This window comes from Camelus ferus, chromosome 1 (genome assembly GCF_009834535.1).
Source record: "Camelus ferus isolate YT-003-E chromosome 1, BCGSAC_Cfer_1.0, whole genome shotgun sequence".
NCBI lineage: Eukaryota > Metazoa > Chordata > Mammalia > Artiodactyla > Camelidae > Camelus > Camelus ferus.
Genome location: NC_045696.1, coordinates 40,159,504 through 40,176,622, shown reverse-complemented (window position 1 = coordinate 40,176,622; position 17,119 = coordinate 40,159,504). Strand labels below are relative to the sequence as shown.

Below are 17,119 nucleotides of genomic sequence, written 5' to 3'. Positions count from 1 at the left end.
ATGTTATTCTAAGTGAAGTAAGCCAGAAAGAGAAAGAAAAATACCATATGAGATCGCTCATATGTGGAATCTAAAAAAAAAAAAAAAAAACCCAAACAAACAACATAAATACAAAACAGAAATAGACTCATAGACATAGAATACAAACTTGTGGTTGCCAAGGGTGCAGGGGGTGGGAAGGGACAGACTGGGATTTCAAAATGTAGAATAGATAAACAAGATTATACTGTATAGCAAAGGGAAATATATACAAGATCTTGTGGTAACTCACAGCAAAAAAAAAGTGACAATGAATATATGTATATTCATGTATAACTGAAAAATTGTGCTCTACACTGGAATTTGACACAACACTGTAAAATGACTATAACTCAATAAAAAAAGTTAAAAAAAAAGAAAAAAATTTTTTTAAAAAGTTGTTTTTTTCCATAGAGTCTTTGTGGTGTCTGCAGTCCCACAACGCCTTTTGCCATTGGCATTTGTCATGGTTTCATTAGGTTTCATTGGGACTGAGGCATTGTTGGGCCAGCCTCTGTCCTCTGTTCCCATAACCTACCATGTTTTTTGAATAATAAATATGCTCTTTATTATATATATTATATAAATAATAAAAGGATGCAGCAGTGGGTGCTGAAACCCCAAACCAATCATTTTACTTGTATATGATAGTGATTCCAACAGTTGTAACCAGTGACAGAGCTCCAGTTAGGGCCTTCTACTCCCAGCCTACCCCCGTTCTCTTCCCTGGCTGTCACCAAGAACCCCAGATTGCTGAGATTCTGATAAGTGAATTTTGGGGCAACCAATTCTGTTCCCAGGTGTTCCACTTCATGATTTACCTCTGGTTTAGAGTGACGTGATAGAGATTTGCAGACCACAACAAGCTGGGGAACCACGATTCAGTGAAATTGCCCTGGAGGTCCCAGGTACAGCCCCAGGAGCACCTGGCCACGTGGACTTGGGCAAAGAGTCTGTTAAAACTACAAGAGACACTTAGTACATGAGAGACCCCCAGCCTAGGGCAACAAGTTTTTCTTTGATTCTTTCCCAATTGTAAACTCTGTACTCTTTATTTGAACAATTGTTATACTTGTTCTCATCAAACCAAAATGTGAGGTTCCTGAGTAATCCATTTGGTACCAATTTACAGAAACATTGTTGAAATGTATAATTGTTACCTTGGCGAAAATATGAAGCATAAAATGATTCTATTTCTGACAACCCTTGTTCATCTTTTCTCTCATTTCGAGCTTATAATTCTGGCTTTAAATCTCAGATCAGTGTTCCCTGCCAAAATTTACAGTCTCTGCCTGAAGAGCTCAGGAGTGGGTTTTTTTTTTCCCCAGTATAATTGAGAATTCCCTTTATTTCATCCAAAGGATTATAAGATCTCAGTGTGTATCTTGCTGCTGAATTACAGATCCTTAAAAGCCAGTTTTGGTTTGCTGTGACTTATCTGAGGTTTCTCTCTGCCTCTAACTCTGCCTTTCTTTTGTACACATATTCTCAGAAGTGAATGTTTTAGGAATGCACAAGCCATGAACGCTACTTGGATGGGCTTGTCTTACAGCCCCTGGGCATCATGAAATCCTCAGAGAAAACTGTTCTTGAATTGCATGAGTAGATTTTATTGAATTAGATTCTAATTTCTTGATGAAGAACCTCATCTGTATTGTATTTGCCATGAGAGATGCAACTGATACGCCTTGGACACATTCACAGACTGTAGGCTGTATGATACTGGCTTTTAGGTAAGTCAGGATTGAAATATCACTTTTCCCCACGGAGGCATCCCTGACTCCAAGCTCTTGGCACAAAGCTTGATTAATCAATTAGAGAAAGAGGTGGTGGCCAGGGGACTGCAGTCACTTGTGAACCAGTGTGGGCAACCTGAAGCCATCAGCCAAAATGTAGCCATTTCATCCTTGTTTGTACTGTCTCACTGGAGTTGATGGAAGTCCACAACATGCTTTGTCTAGTGTTCCAAAGCCACATACACATACCTCAGCCTAATGGCATCAGATTGCTGCTGAAAAGAAGAGTCCATAGAAGTTTCTACTCCTACTTGTAGGGCTAGGTTTACAGCTGCATAGGGTTGGCTTGAGAGGAGCCTGCCGTGTTCTGGCTCTCTCCCCTTCTCTCCTTCTCTGGATTTATCATGGATGCTGGAAAAAAACAATAATCCTTTCCCCATGCTCAGCAACGCCACTGGTTCTTCAAAAGTACAGCCCACTGCTCTCTCTGCTGAGTGAAGTGTTGAGGGAGGCAGAGAGTAAAGATGGAAAGGTGTCCTTGGAGACAGGAAGCCCGATTTCTAGTTGGAGTCCTCATGTGACATCCCAGCACTGGTGTTTCCCTTGAGAAAGTGAGGGTGCTGGACACTCTCATGCAGAAGGCCAGATGAACAGTGGAGAAAGATAGGTCTACTTGGGCTCACACTCTGGTTCTACCATTTGCAGCTCTTAGATTTTGTGCCACTTTCCCAGCTTCTTTAAGATGAGGTAAGTAATACTTGTGGAGATATTAGGATTAAAGATAATAGAGCATGAAAATTTCCATTGTGGTGGCTAGTATTATTATTACCTACCCCATTGTATTTGTGTTAGAAACTGTTGTACATTTAAGTGGAATCATACACGAATTTCTTGGCATATCTATCTCTTGGATAACTAATGTTTCTTTTTACATCAATATCTCCTTTTATCTTTAAAGAGAGAATTGCATACAAAGATGAATCAAAATGCAGTTCTTTTGTCTCTCTATTCAGCCAATATTTTTTTGAGTTTGAGTTACGTTTATTAAGTCTGTTTTATGCCAGGCAATGTGCCAGATGTTGGGAATACAAGAATGACTGGGTACCTTGGTCTGCCAAGTGCTGTTAATTCTGTTGGGAGGGGAGACAGAGACAGAAACAGAACATTTTGATGCAATTTGATCAATGCTGTGCACAGGGTGTGGCAGCCACTGTTAGTTGCCTTCCCAGTAACTCCTCCCTCTTTGTAATTGACAGAAGCCTGATTTTGTTCAGGCTGGCAGGGTGTCCAGCTAAATTCTGGGCCCCCAAGGCTCCCTTCATGCCAAGTGTGGCTATGGGACAGAGATCTGATGAGTGGGACACACACAGAGGTCTGATGGGGATTCCAGTGGAGCGCTGTCCTGATGAATAGGGATTATCACAGTGGACACTGCCCTTCTCCCTTTTTGCTACTTTGAACACAAACCTAATACCCAATGATGCAGCAACCATCTTTAAAAAATAAAATTGTATATATTTAAGGTGTACATTATGATGTTTTGATATACCCATACATAGTGAAGTGATTAATATAGTCAAGTTGATTAACATATCCATCTCCTTACACAGTTACCATCCTTTTGTTGTTGTTGTTGTTGTCAGAGCACCTGAAATGTACTATCCTAGCAAATTGCCAGTATACAGTACTCTTACTAACTATAATCATGCTGGAAATTGGATCTGTAGACTTGTTTATCCCACAGAACTGCACCTTTGCATCTTTTGACCAATGTCTCCCTATCCTTTCTTGCCCCTGGTAACCACTGTTCTACTCTCTGCTTCTATGTAGACTCCACGTAGAAGTGAGATCATGCAATATTTTTCTTCCTGTGTCTGGGTTGCTTCACTTAGCATAATGTCTTCCAGGTCCCTCTATATGGTTGCAAATGGCAGGATTCCTTTCCTTTTTAAATCTGAATAATACTCTGTTGTATATTCACGTGGACACCACAACTTTATCCATTCCTCCATTGATCAGCAGCCATCTTATGACTCTGAAAAAAACAAGTATGAATGAAAAGATAAGAGAATTCCCTGGTGTCGTCGAGCTTCTGAATAGATGCTAGCTGCTGTCTAGATCCAAAATCTTGTTATGTGAGAAAAATACACCTGCATCTGTTTGAGCTGCTGTAAAGTAGGTTTTCTGTTACTTGCAACCAAAGACATTCCTAAACAAGACAGCACCGGGGAGTATGAAGAAAAGAGGTATTTCTTGTAGAGTACTAAGTAGCAGAGAGGAAGTACTATGGCTCCAGGCAGAAAATCTGCCCTCTGTTGCATGGAAGAAGTGTTTGCCCAAAAGCCTCTCATTTGTCAGTGAGGAGGTTCTCACCCATGATCTGGACTTCATAATACTACTCAGGATGCAGTAGAGAGAAACACAAAACTTAGATGGAGATTCCATTCCAATTTGAGACACATTCCCCTAGAGTCTTCAGAGAACTACAGTCTGTAAGCAAAGGCCAAGCTAATCATGACGTCACCACCTAAGTGACTCCCATGTGCTAAGGGACTGAGGCTGGGACCTCAGTTTCCTCTGACCCCGCTCACACCAGAGCCCTGTGTAGTCTCTGGTACACGTTAAACCCTTGCCACATTTTTCAGAAGCAGGGCCTTGGAAACTCTGACTGGGCCAGATTCACAGATAGACAGCTGCCAAGACTAATAGACGTAGACAGTCTTTCTGCCGCCCTCACAACTCCCAGGGAGATACCTGCTTTTTCCAGTAATTCACTTTTCTCTCTCCGTCTGCCCTTTAACAGGCACAATTTGAGAGTCTCACAGATGTCTCTGGGGAAAATAACTGCTTGTTCTCACACATGCCTTCAGGAGACACATTCCTACTCCCTCTGTTCCTCTCACAGAGTACTTGCCCTTCCTTGGCCCTTTCTTCAAGTGATCCTGATGCTGCAGCCTCACTCTGCAAGTCCCCATACACTCCAGCAGCCCTATTGGCACCCCGGACTGCTGGAATTTACATTCTTCTTCTTCTTCTTCTTTTTTTTTTTTTTAACATTTTTTATTGATTTATAATCATTTTACAATGTTGTGTCAAATTCCAGTGTTCAGCACAATTTTTCAGTTATTCATGGACATATACACACTCATTGTCACATTTTTTTCTCTGTGAGTTATCATAACCTTTTGTGTATATTTCCCTGTGCTATACAGTGTAGTCTATTCTACAATTTTGAAATCCCAGTCTATCCCTTCCCACCCTCCACCCCCCTGGTAACCACAAGTCTGTATTCTCTGTCTGTGAGTCTATTTCTGTCCTTTATTTACGCTTTGTTTTTGTTTGTTTTTGTTTTTTAGATTCCACATATGAGCAATCTCATATGGTATTTTTCTTTCTCTTTCTGGCTTACTTCACTTAGAATGACATTCTCCAGGAGCATCCATGTTGTTGCAAATGGCATTATGTTGTCAGTTTTTATGGCTGAGTAGTATTCCATTGTATAAATATACCACCTCTTCTTTATCCAGTCACCTGTTGATGGACATTTAGGCTGTTTCCATGTTTTGGCTATTGTAAATAGTGCTGCTATGAACATTGGGGTGCAGGTGTCATCCTGAAGTAGATTTCTTTCTGGATACAAGCCCAGGAGTGGGATTCCTGGGTCATATGGTAAGTCTATTCCTAGTCTTTTGAGGAATCTCCACACTGTTTTCCATAGTGGCTGCACCAAACTGCATTCCCACCAGCAGTGTAGGAGGGTTCCCCTTTCTCCACAGCCTCTCCAGCATTTGTCATTTGTGGATTTTTGAATGACGGCCATTCTGACTGGTATGAGGTGATACCTCATTGTAGTTTTGATTTGCATTTCTCTGATAATTAGTGATATTGAGCATTTTTTCATGTGCTTTTTGATCATTTGTATGTCTTCCTTGGAGAATTGCTTGTTTAGGTCTTCTGCCCATTTTTGGATTGGGTTGTTTATTTTTTTCTTATTGAGTCGTATGAGCTGCTTATATATTCTGGAGATCAAGCCTTTGTCGGTTTCACTTGCAAAAATTTTCTCCCATTCCATAGGTTTTCTTCTTGTTTTATTTCTGGTTTCCTTTGCTGTGCAGAAGCTTGTAAGTTTCATTAGGTCCCATTTGTTTATTCTTGCTTTTATTTCTTCTAGGAGATAATTTTTTAAATGTATGTCAGATGATGTTTTGCCTATGTTTTCCTCTAGGAGGTTTATTGTATCTTGTCTTATGTTTAAGTCTTTAATCCATTTTGAGTTGATTTTTGTATATGGTGTAAGGGAGTGTTCTAGCTTCATTGTTTTACATGCTGCTGTCCAGTTTTCCCAACACCATTTGCTGAAGAGACTGTCTTTATTCCAATGTATATTCTTGCCTCCTTTGTCAAAGATGAGTTGACCAAAAGTTTGTGGGTTCATTTCTGGGCTCTCTATTCTGTTCCATTGGTCTATATGCCTGTTTTGGTACCAATACCATGCTGTCTTGATGACTGTAGCTCTATAGTATTGTCTGAAGTCTGGGAGAGTTATTCCTCCAGCCTCTTTCTTTCTCTTCAGTAAATGCTTTGGCAATTCTAGGTCTTTGATGGTTCCATATGAATTTTATTATGATTTTTTCTAGTTCTGTGAAATATGTCCTGGGTAATTGGATAGGGATTGCATTAAATCTGTAGATTGCCTTGGGCAGTGTGACCATTTTAACAATACTGATTCTTCCAATCCAAGAGCATGGAATATCTTCCCATTTTTTAAAGTCTTCTTTAATTTCCTTCATCAATGGTTTATAGTTTTCTGTGTATAATTCTTTCACCTCCTTGGTTAGATTTATTCCCAGATATTTCATTACTTTGGGTGCTATTTTAAAGGGGATTGTTTCTTTACTTTCTTCTTCTGTTGATTTATCGTTAGTGTAAAGAAATGCAACTGATTTTTGAACGTTAATTTTGTAACCTGCTACCTTGCTGAATTCTTCAATCAGCTCTAGTAGCTTTTGTGTGGACCTTTGAGGGTTTTCTACATATAGTAACATGTCATCAGCATATAATGACACTTTTACCTCTTCTTTTCCAGTTTGGATCCCTTTTATTTCTTTCTCTTGCCTGACTGCTGTGGCTGGGACTTCCAGGACTATGTTGAATAGGAGTGGTGATAGTGGGCATCCTTGTCTTGTCCCAGATTTTAGTGGGAAGTTTTTGAGTTTTTCACTGTTGAGTACTATGCTGGCTGTAGGTTTGTCATATATAGCTTTTATTATGTTGAGATATGTTCCCTCTATACCCACTTTGGTGAGAGTTTTTATCATAAATGGGTGTTGAATTTTATCAAATGCTTTTTCTGCATCGATTGAGATGATCATGTGGTTTTTGTCCTTTCTCTTTTTGATGTGATGTATTACACTGATTGATTTGCGTATGTTGAACCAGACTTGTGTCCCTGGGATGAACCCCACTTGGTCATGATGTATAATCTTTTTTATGTGTTGTTGGATTCTATTTGCTAAAATTTTGGTGAGGATTTTGGCGTCTATGTTCATCAGTGATATTGGCCTATAGTTCTCTTTTTTTGCAGTGTCTTTGCCTGGTTTTGGTATCAGGGTGATGGTGGCTTCATAGAATGAGTTTGGGAGTATTCCCTCCTTTTCAATCGTCTGGAAGAGTTTGAGAAGGACTGGTATGAGTTCTTCTTTGTATGTTTGGTAGAATTCCCTGGTGAAGCCTTCCGGTCCTGGACTTTTATTTGTAGGGAGGTTTTTAATTGCTATTTCTATTTCCTTTCTAGTGATCGGATTGTTCAAGTGTTCAGATTCTTCTTGATTCAGTTTTGGTGGACAGTATGTTTCCAGAAACTTGTCCATCTCCTCTAGGTTATCCAGTTTGGTTCCATATAGTTTTTCATAATATTCTTGTATGATATTCTGTATTTCTATTTTGTTTGTTGTAATTTCTCCATTTTCCCTTCTTATTTTGCTAATTTGTGCTCTCTCTTTTTTCTTCTTTGTGAGTTTGGCCAGAGGTTTGTCGATTTTATTTACTTTTTCAAAAAACCAGCTTTTGGTTTGGTTGATTTTTTCTATGGTCTTTTTAATCTCTATTGTATTTAATTCCTCTCTGATCTTTATTATTTCCTTCCTTCTGCTGCTTTTTGGGGCTTTTTGTTCTTCTTTTTCTAATTCATTCAGGTGGTGAGTTAAATTGTTTATTTGAGATTGTTCTTCTTTTTTGAGGGAGGCCTGTATCGCTATAAACTTCCCTCTTAGCACTGCCTTTGCTGTGTCCCATAGGTTTTGAGTGGTTGTGCTTTCATTATCATTTGTCTCAAGGTATTTTTTAATTTCAGCTTTGATTTCCTCATTGATCCATTGTTTTTTCAATAACATATTGTTTAATCTCCATGCTTTCCTTTTTTTCTCCTTTGTTTCTCTGTTGTTGATTTCCAGTTTCATGGCATTGTGGTCAGTAAAGATGCTTGAGATAATTTCTATCTTCTTAAAATTGTTGAGGTTTCTTTTGTGCCCAAGTACATGATCGATCCTGGAAAATGTTCCATGTGCACTTGAAAAGAATGTATATCCTATTTTTTGGGGGTGTAATGCTCTGAAAATATCCACCAAATCTAGTTTTTCTATTGTAGTATTTAATTTCTCTGTTGCCTTGTTTATTTTCTGTCTGGAAGATCTGTCTAGTGATGTTAATGCAATGTTAAAATCTCCAACTATGATTGTATTCCCATCAATATCCCCCTTTATCTCTGTTAGTAATTCTTGTATGTACTTAGGTGCTCCTATATTGGGTGCATATATATTAACGAGTGTAATATCCTCATCATGTATCACTCCTTTAATCATTATAAAATGTCCTTCTTTATGTTTCTTTATGGCCTTTGTTTTAAAGTCTGTTTTGTCTGAAATCAGTACTGCAACACCTGCTGTTTTGGCTTTTCCATTTGCATGGAATATCCTTTTCCATCCTTTCACTCTCAGTCTATATGTGTCCTTCTCCCTAAAGTGGGTCTCTTGTATGCAGCATATTGAAGGTTCTTGCTTTATTATCCAGTCTGCCACTCTGTGTCTTTTGACTGGAGCATTTAGTCCATTAACACTTACAGTAATTAATGATAGATGTGTGTTTATTGCCATTTTGAACTTATCTTTGCAGTTGAATTGGTATATCCTCTTTGTTCCTTTCTTCTTCCTTTTGTGGTTTGGTAATTTTCCTTTGTATTATCATGGATTTTATTTAATTTTTGTGACTCCTTTGTAAATTTTTGGCTTGTGGTTACCCTTTTCTGTAAATCTATCAACCCATTACTATAACTGTTCTTATTAAACTGATAGTAACATGATCTCAAACCCATCCTACTGTTAACAAAATTTTAAAAAGAAAGAAAAAAATATTCTATATTTCCCTGCCTCCCTCTCCCACTCTCAGTGATTTGTATGTCTTCTTTTATAATTTCATGTTTACTTTATTTGTAATTCATGAGTTATCACCTTTCCAGTTGTGTGTTTCTCATTTCTGTAGCATCCTGCTGCTTTTCTATTTAGAATAGCCCTTTCAATATTTCTTTTGGCATGGGTTTAGTGTTGCTAAACTCCTGCAGCTTTTTTTTGTCTGTGAAACTCTTTATTTCTCCTTCTATCCTCAAGGATAGCCTTGCTGGGTAAAGGATCCTAGGCTGCATCTTTTTTTCATTCAGGGCTTTGAATATATCTTGCCACTCCCTTCTGGCCTGTAGTGTTTGTGTAGAGAAATCAGCTGAGAGCCTTATGGGGGTTCCCTTGTAACTTACTCTTTGCTTTTCTCTTGCTGCCTATAGAATCATTTCTTTATCCTTGACTCTGGCCATCTTGATTATGATATGTATTGGTGTGGGTCTGTTTGGGTTCTTCCTGTTTGGGACCCTCTGAGCTTCCTGTACTTGGATATCTGATTCCTTCTTTAAGTTTGGGAAGTTTTCAGTCATGATTTCTTCAAAAACCTTTTCAATCCCCTTTGATCTTTCTTCTCCTTCTGGGACCCCTATTATGCGAAGATTGGGATGCTTTATATTATCCCATAGGTCCCTCATGCTATTTTCATTATTTTTTATTTGCTTCTCTTGTAGTTCTTCTGAATGGGTGCTTTCTATTGCCCTGTCTTCTAGATCACTAATTCGTTCCTCTGCATTATCTAGTCAGCTTTGCACAGCTATTAGATCATTTCTCATCTCTGTCAATGAGTTTACCCATTCTACTTGGCTCTTCTTTATAGCTTCAATTTCATTTTTGACATATTTTATATCTCTAAACACTATCTCTTTTAATTCCTTCAGCAATTCGATCACTCCTTTTTTGAAATCTTGATCTAGTAGGCTATCGATGTCTATTTTGTTGATCTTTCTTTCAGGGGATTTCTCTTGTTCTTTCAATTGGGAAAGGTTTTTCTGCTTCTTCATCTTGCTCATACCTCTTTGGCACTGTGGTTTATGGAGTATCAGTTGTTTATTGTGGTCCTTAAGGATTTTATCTATCTGATGCCTATTTAGGAATAGAACTTAGGAAAAAAAGAAAAAAAAATAAGAGAGAGAGAGAAAGAATTTTAAAAGAAGGGAGAAAGAGGGTTTGAAAACAGTGTATAATGAATAATAGAAGAGTGAGTTGAAGCAGAGTATTAATCGGGTTGAGACGTCCTTTTAAAACCTTTACAAAAAAAAGGGGGGGGGGAGATGAATAGATGTATTTGAAACCTGTGTCTAATCAATAGCAGGACATCAAAACCCAAGAGAAATAGAAATGAATTAAGAAGTAAAGATTAAGAGAGTAATAGAAAATAGAACAGGTAAAAACAGATTAAAAAAAGGGGGGGGGGGAGGGGGTTTGTCGGTGTTCTCCTGGAGTCTGTGTGCTTTTAATGTGAAGTCTTTCTGTCTTCGTCCTGTTTTGGAAGCTCAGCTTGCTGTTTTCAGAGGCCCTCCGTTGGCGCCCTCTTCTGTGCTGCTCCTAGCACCTGTCGGCAAGCCGATCGCGCCTCCTCCTAACACTGGGTCAGGTGCCGCTCTCTGCTGTGGGCGGGCGGGTCGCTGTCCCTCCGGATGCTGCAGTCAGATGCTGCAGACTGGCCAGGTAGGAGGGTGGGTCGTGCCCCCTCCCAGCACCTCGGTCAGGGGCTGTGTTCCTGCCCGAAAGGTGGGGGGCTGCTCTCGCTCTACCTGCGCCGCCGGTAGTTCCGCTCTTGTGCGGCTGCGCGCTCCACCCTGGTCGGCGCTCCGCAGGTGGGCTAGGGGAAGACCGAAGGACAGCCCTGTCCCTGCTCCGAGCCAGAACCCAGCTCCTTGTTTGTCTTTGTGGAGCAAGTTCTCTGAGGGACCAGGATGGAAGGATCCTATCTGCCCCGGGCTGCAGGCCAGTCTCAGTCTGGCCTTTGAGGCTGCTAAGCCCTTCCGTGCGGATGCAGGTTTCGCCCCCGCCTGAGTGCTCAGCGTGGAGGATATGGCGGCTGTGCCTGAGCCCCGCCTCTCTTCCCTCGAAAACTTTCCGCGGGTTTTCAGAGATGGGGGTGTGCACCCTTCCCCTGAGAGCACATCAACCTTGCTGTTTTATGGAGGGCCCAGGTTGTTCTGCCCTGTGCACCCACAGCCACGGCGCGCAGCCCCTTGCGTTCCCCTGGGGCTGCCTCCGTGCAGCCACTTCCGTCCTCCGCCCGGCTTGTGCAGCCTGGCCCTGCTTGCGGCTGCCGGCCGCGTCTCAGGCTGGGTGTCGGGGGGACGCTCTGTGCCCGTTTAACTTAGTTCTGTTAGTCAAGGGCTCCTCTGTACAGATCCGAGCCTCGGAGGCTCCCCCTCCGTCCCGGCTGGCCTCTCAGTTGGAGAGGGGAGACCCAGCGAGCGAGCGCCAGTCCTCCTTTGCCGCTCCCTCCCCGCGGGACCCATCCCGCGCTGCTTTGCCTTTTGTTCTTTCTTTTTTCCTTTTCTCCTACCAGATTTTTGGCGTCTTTATCTTTTGAAGACGGGCGATGTTCTGTCGGAGTTCCACAGGTGCTCTGGTTGGCCGAGTGGGTCTGTAGATTTGGGTCTTGGTGTATTTGTGGGAGAGGGTGACCTGCGAGCGTCCTTCTACTCCATCTTCTCCCGGAAGCCTACATTCTTCTTCTAAGTAGTAACTTGGCAAATGGGAGCCTTCGCCTCTCTGTTTCAAAAGCCTGGCTTTTAATTTCTGGGCTGAAGGAAGCATTCAGTGTTGTGCCCTTGGACCCACACACCCTAGGGAGGGCTTTCACTCCTTCCTCCTGTGCTTACGTGAAGTCACTAAGGTGTGGCTCAAGGTGCAAGACAAACCATCGTGGAGTGCGTGGAGTGCGCTGGTTTGAACTGGAGCCCCATTTGTGGGGATTTGAGATGCGACCAGTTGAGTGCCCATGGGGCGTGAGTTGGCATGGAAGGGCCAGAATAGAAGGCTTTTGGGGATTCGTGAAAATGCTGTGGCTAAGATCCAAATTAATCTGAGTTTTCAGACTTAGTTTTGGTGGATTAAAGGCAGGTGAGGAGACCAGGGGTGGGAAAGCAGTGCTTTTAAAGCTAATCTCGATGTCAAAAAATAAAATAACCACTGGGATAAAAGGTAAGTGACATCTGGCATTCAGAAGAGACTGGGCCTGTGTTAAAACATGGTCTTGCTTGTCTTTGGAGTTCCCAAAGGCCCTGAAGTAAGTGGAAACTGCCCTGATTAAGATTTATTTCTTCTCCTGCCCTCAATTTACTTTATGTATCCTTCTGAGTTTTAGTTCTGCACTGGTAACTTGGGGATGAATGTATATGTTCTTTTAAGGACTGTTTTGAAGCTCGTATGAACTGATGTTTTTGAAAGAACTTGATAATCTCACAAGGTAATTTCTTTTTCTTTTGTTCTGTCTCTCCCTCTTTTCTTCTTTGTCTTTCTCTCCCTTACCTTCTGCCTCTCCAGCTCCCCACCTCTCTCCCTTCCACTAGAATCAATACCCAGGAACCAGAAACAAATAAGAAAAGTCAGTCATAAAAAAGAGACAGAAAGGTAAAGCCCAGGGAGACACAAGTCAGTACTTATACCAAACATTACATTACGGGGGTGGGGAGGGTGCGGAGCTGCTTAAAACCATAGCCTGTGATGCATTTTTGGTTACCTTTGCCTTTGCAGACTTTTAGGAACCAGCTCTCTGCTTTCAGACTCCACAGGCTAGACACACTCTATGTATTTCCCTCTTCTCTATCACTTTGGAAGGAAAACTAGAATCCAGATGTGAGTACAAAGACAATTAGACATCAGAGAATGGGCAGGTGCATTCTCTTGGAAAGCTGTGGCTACATATACCTAGAACTTCATTTTAGGGCTTCAGAGGGTAAGGGCACTTGGCTCTAATGTTCATCAATATCCCCTTCCAAGTACACAGGGGTGGAGGTGGGGTCTAGCTCAGTGGTAGAGCATTTTACTACAGATACACAGGGACTGCAGTCTCATGCCCTTTGAAGCCAGGCTTTGCCTAGTGGTGACTGGAGGTGGCCAGTGAAACGTGAGCAGCAGTGACATGTATCACTTATAGTCCCTGTGACTGTGGTGGGACTCTCCTGCTCTCTCTCCTACTGCCATGCTGACCAAGGGGGCTACATGCTTTTGATTGTGCAGCTGGGAGGAGCAGAGACTCTGCAAGCCTGGATCACACAGTCACCACAGAAGACACCGTTGCTTGGAGAGAATTCCAGACTACAGAGGATTTTTGCATGAGAGAAAAGTCAACCTTTGTGGTACTGGTTGGGGTAGCAAAGAGTGTAACAGCCTACACTGAACAGTCCGGGGCATGTGGAGAGAAGTCTGTGGAGAGAAGACTTTTGCTCTTCTCTTGGTGGCTTTCCTTACACTCTCTGCCTACTACTTCCAAGCAGCCAAACCACTACAGAGTGTCCCACTTCTCTTTTGTTTTTCTTCTATCCTAAACCCAGAGTAGCAGCTGTGTGGTGGGCTGCAGCTGTTGGAACTGAAGGGGAAATGGTCACTCCTCTTCCCTTTGGAATTGGTCTTGTCACATGAGTGGTTTACACACTGGTGGTCTCCACAAAATCCAGGCATGTGTTCTCAGGTGCTTCCCTCCTTCCGCATGCACCCCACCCCGTCTCCATCCCAATGCATAGACTGGAGCCACAGACCCCCCACAAAGCTGGGAGGTACTGTAACAGTTTAGGAGGCCCAGGTTCCTCTTTGGAAACTGGCAGACCTGATGTGCGCCACCCACACACCCAGCTGTTACAGAACTGATGTAGCCACAAGCAGAGAGAATCTCCAGAGCTATTTCCTGGAAGGAATGATGAATGTGGTTTTCTTTTTTTTTTGTTTCCTCCCAGAGTATGAAAACAGTATATCTCAAGTGACTTAGAAAGGGATAGTGTGCCTGAAAGGTAGTTGAAGTTACTCCTGTGAGTTTGCTTACCATTATGTCTTCATTCTGCCTTTTCATCAATTATACTCCATCCCTGAGGCTTTTAGAGTTTGTATCATGATCTCAAATGTGGACATTATTTTGATTTTTATTTAATTGGGTATAATCATAGTTTAATGTAATTTTTCATAGGATTCATTAAAAAACCTATTGCCATATTTTAAAATATGTAAAATGTAATAAATTTGTAAACTGATTAAAAGATGTCAGCACTTTAAAACTGTTTAAATCCAAAAATGGAGCTTTTAAAGTACATTACCAACACATACCTTCCCAGAAAAATTTTGTTTAATAGTCTTAGTTAAGAGCAGTCCACACCAAAATGTCATAGATTCAAAAAGACTCCATTGACCTATAGCATTGAACATTACTGCTGAATTGGAATAACATATTTAAAGTACTTGTCCTAGTTAAGGTAGGCTAAATTATCTAAGTTATGCTTGGTAACAACTCTAAAATTTTATAATTTTAAAACATTTGCTTGCATTACACATTTATTGTAGGTTGGTTTTTGTGTGACGGAAGATCATTGTCTTCCATCAGGAAACAGGATAGGAGAGGCTACGTGCCCACACTGCCAGAGTGTCAAGTCAGAAAAAAAAAATGGAGGCAGGGCCCAAATCATACACTGATTCATAAAGCTTCTTCTTGGAAGTAACACAAATCACTTCTGCTCACATTTCATTGGCGAAAGTTATTTACATGGCCATACCAAGGGTAGAGGTGTAACCCTACGGACACTTCCCAGAAGAACTAAAAATATTTGGTAGACACCATTAATGACCACCACACTGAACTTTAATTCATACTAATTTACTTAAACCCAGCAAATGCTAAAGTCTATTTTAATTAGAAGTTCATCCATCAAGTCATTGGATCTCACACAGACATCTAGAGGACATCTGGACTCCAACCTGTACTTCTGGGGAATTGACCTCCTCATGGACAGGAAAATGAACTTGGATGTAGCCACAAAACTTTTTAAAGAGGCAGATGGACAGCCAGCACTCTGAGTATAACTCTTTTAGGAATGGACATGCTGAGGGGGGCTAGGGAACAAGCATATAAAAGAAGATAACTCCGGTATAGTAAAAAAGAAGACAAGACTTGAAGTCAGAAGACCAGTTTTAAGCCCTAACTTGGCAACTTATTGGCTAAGTAATTATGTATCCATTGTTTATTTTCTAGGAGTCTGACTTTCCCTGCCCTGAAAGATAAATAATCAAATCAGAGAGAATGAAATTGCCCACCAGCTCCATTCATTTTGAAAGCTTTCAGCACTGGGTTACAGAATGGAAAAATCTAACGACATTCCTTGTGTGTGTGTGTAGTCATTACATGAAAGTTAAGCACAATATTTTGAATATTTAAGGACTCTTTGCTCTTCCAATGAATACTACTATGGGTTTACTAATTGAAAATTTAGGCTCTGGAAAACTTGGGGGTCATATTTAAAGCTTAAAGTCTTTTCTTTCCTTCCTTCCTTCTGTCTCTTTGTTTCTTCTACATTTACTAACTATAGCCTCTATAGTTATTAGGGAAGTCACCGTGTCTATAATATTTTCCCTTCCCTAAAGGATGCAAAGTGAGTAATGAGATGGAGGCTGTAATACATGTATGGATAGAATGCTACAAGAAAAAGAAAGTATCTAACTGTGTTTAGGAGGTCAGGAAAGATTTCACAGTGAAGGTGACGTTTCTCACTCTGTAAGAAAAAAAGGTGAAGAAAGAAATTCTAGGTAGAAGAAATAATTTGTGCTAAAGCATAATGATGATAATTAGCATTATGAATCTTTAATGTCAAGTAATTTAAAGTAGATAAAGTGCAGGATATTTGGGGAGAGATAAAATTAAAAAGATAGGCAAGAGTCTGACCATGGTGGTCTTTGTAGGCCATGGCAAAGAAGTGTGTGGTACATCCTACGTGGACTTTAAATAGGGTAATGAAAAAAAAAAAAAGGCTAACATTTTTATTTATGGAATATCTACTACGTTACCTACAATTAGAAAAAATATTGTGTAGTCTCAAGTTTATGCATTTATGCTGGCATATAAAAATGATATAGGTTGGTGCCATACCAATACCATTTCTATTTTCTGACACTAGAGTCAAGGATTTATTAAAATCTGAACACAACTCAGACATGCCCAGGGCTCAGAATAACTTATTCTTCCTATAACAGTTATATTGTGCTATGTGTCAAAATATCAAATGCAATTGCAGTATTGCTAACAATCCTACCTAAGTACTTAACAAGCTAATTTTTGATAGTCAAAGAGCCAGAAGTGCTATGGTCTTAACTTTTGTTAAGTGAGTTCAATTTGTCCTGTGTTATGATGATAAATACCTTTGGGAGGGAGGAGGGCGTAGCTTAGTGGTAGAGCACGTGCTTTGCATGCACAAGGTCCTGGGTTCAATCCCCAGTGCCTCTAACAAATAAATAAATAAACCAAATTACCTCCCCCATCTCAAAAAACAAACCAAAAAAAAAAAAAAAAAACCTTTGGGAAAAAAGCATGAACTAATGACCATGATCCAGAATGAATTAGCAAGCTGGAAACGTTTTGGTCATTGTAGCTGTATGCTTAAAAAAAAAAACACCTCAGTATTACGTGCACTCTTTTTTGTAACTGTAACATTTATGCAGGCTTTATAGGCAATAATATGCTTATGGTATATTTAAATTTAATATAAGTTATAGTGATGGTGTGTTTTGTTTGGGGATGCAATCATAATCTTGATTAACTATATAACTAAGACTGTAATATGTACTGTATTTTTCCATGAGAAGTGGAAAAGACCAATAAGAAAGGTAGTGCCTTCTAAGTAAATTAACTAATGATTGCCCCTAGATTCTGATGTCTCTGGGACACTATATCAGGTTCTGTAGAAGGGTAAATAAAAAGCA

The 17,119-nt window shown here is 40.6% G+C and overlaps 1 non-coding gene across 1 annotated transcript; it reads left to right on the top strand.

Annotated features, from left to right (window-relative positions):
* Window positions 1–16,571: 16,571 nt before the first annotated feature.
* TRNAA-UGC lies at window positions 16,572–16,643 on the top strand. Its single transcript has one exon. It is a non-coding gene; the product is annotated as a tRNA-Ala (tRNA).
* Window positions 16,644–17,119: the final 476 nt, after the last annotated feature.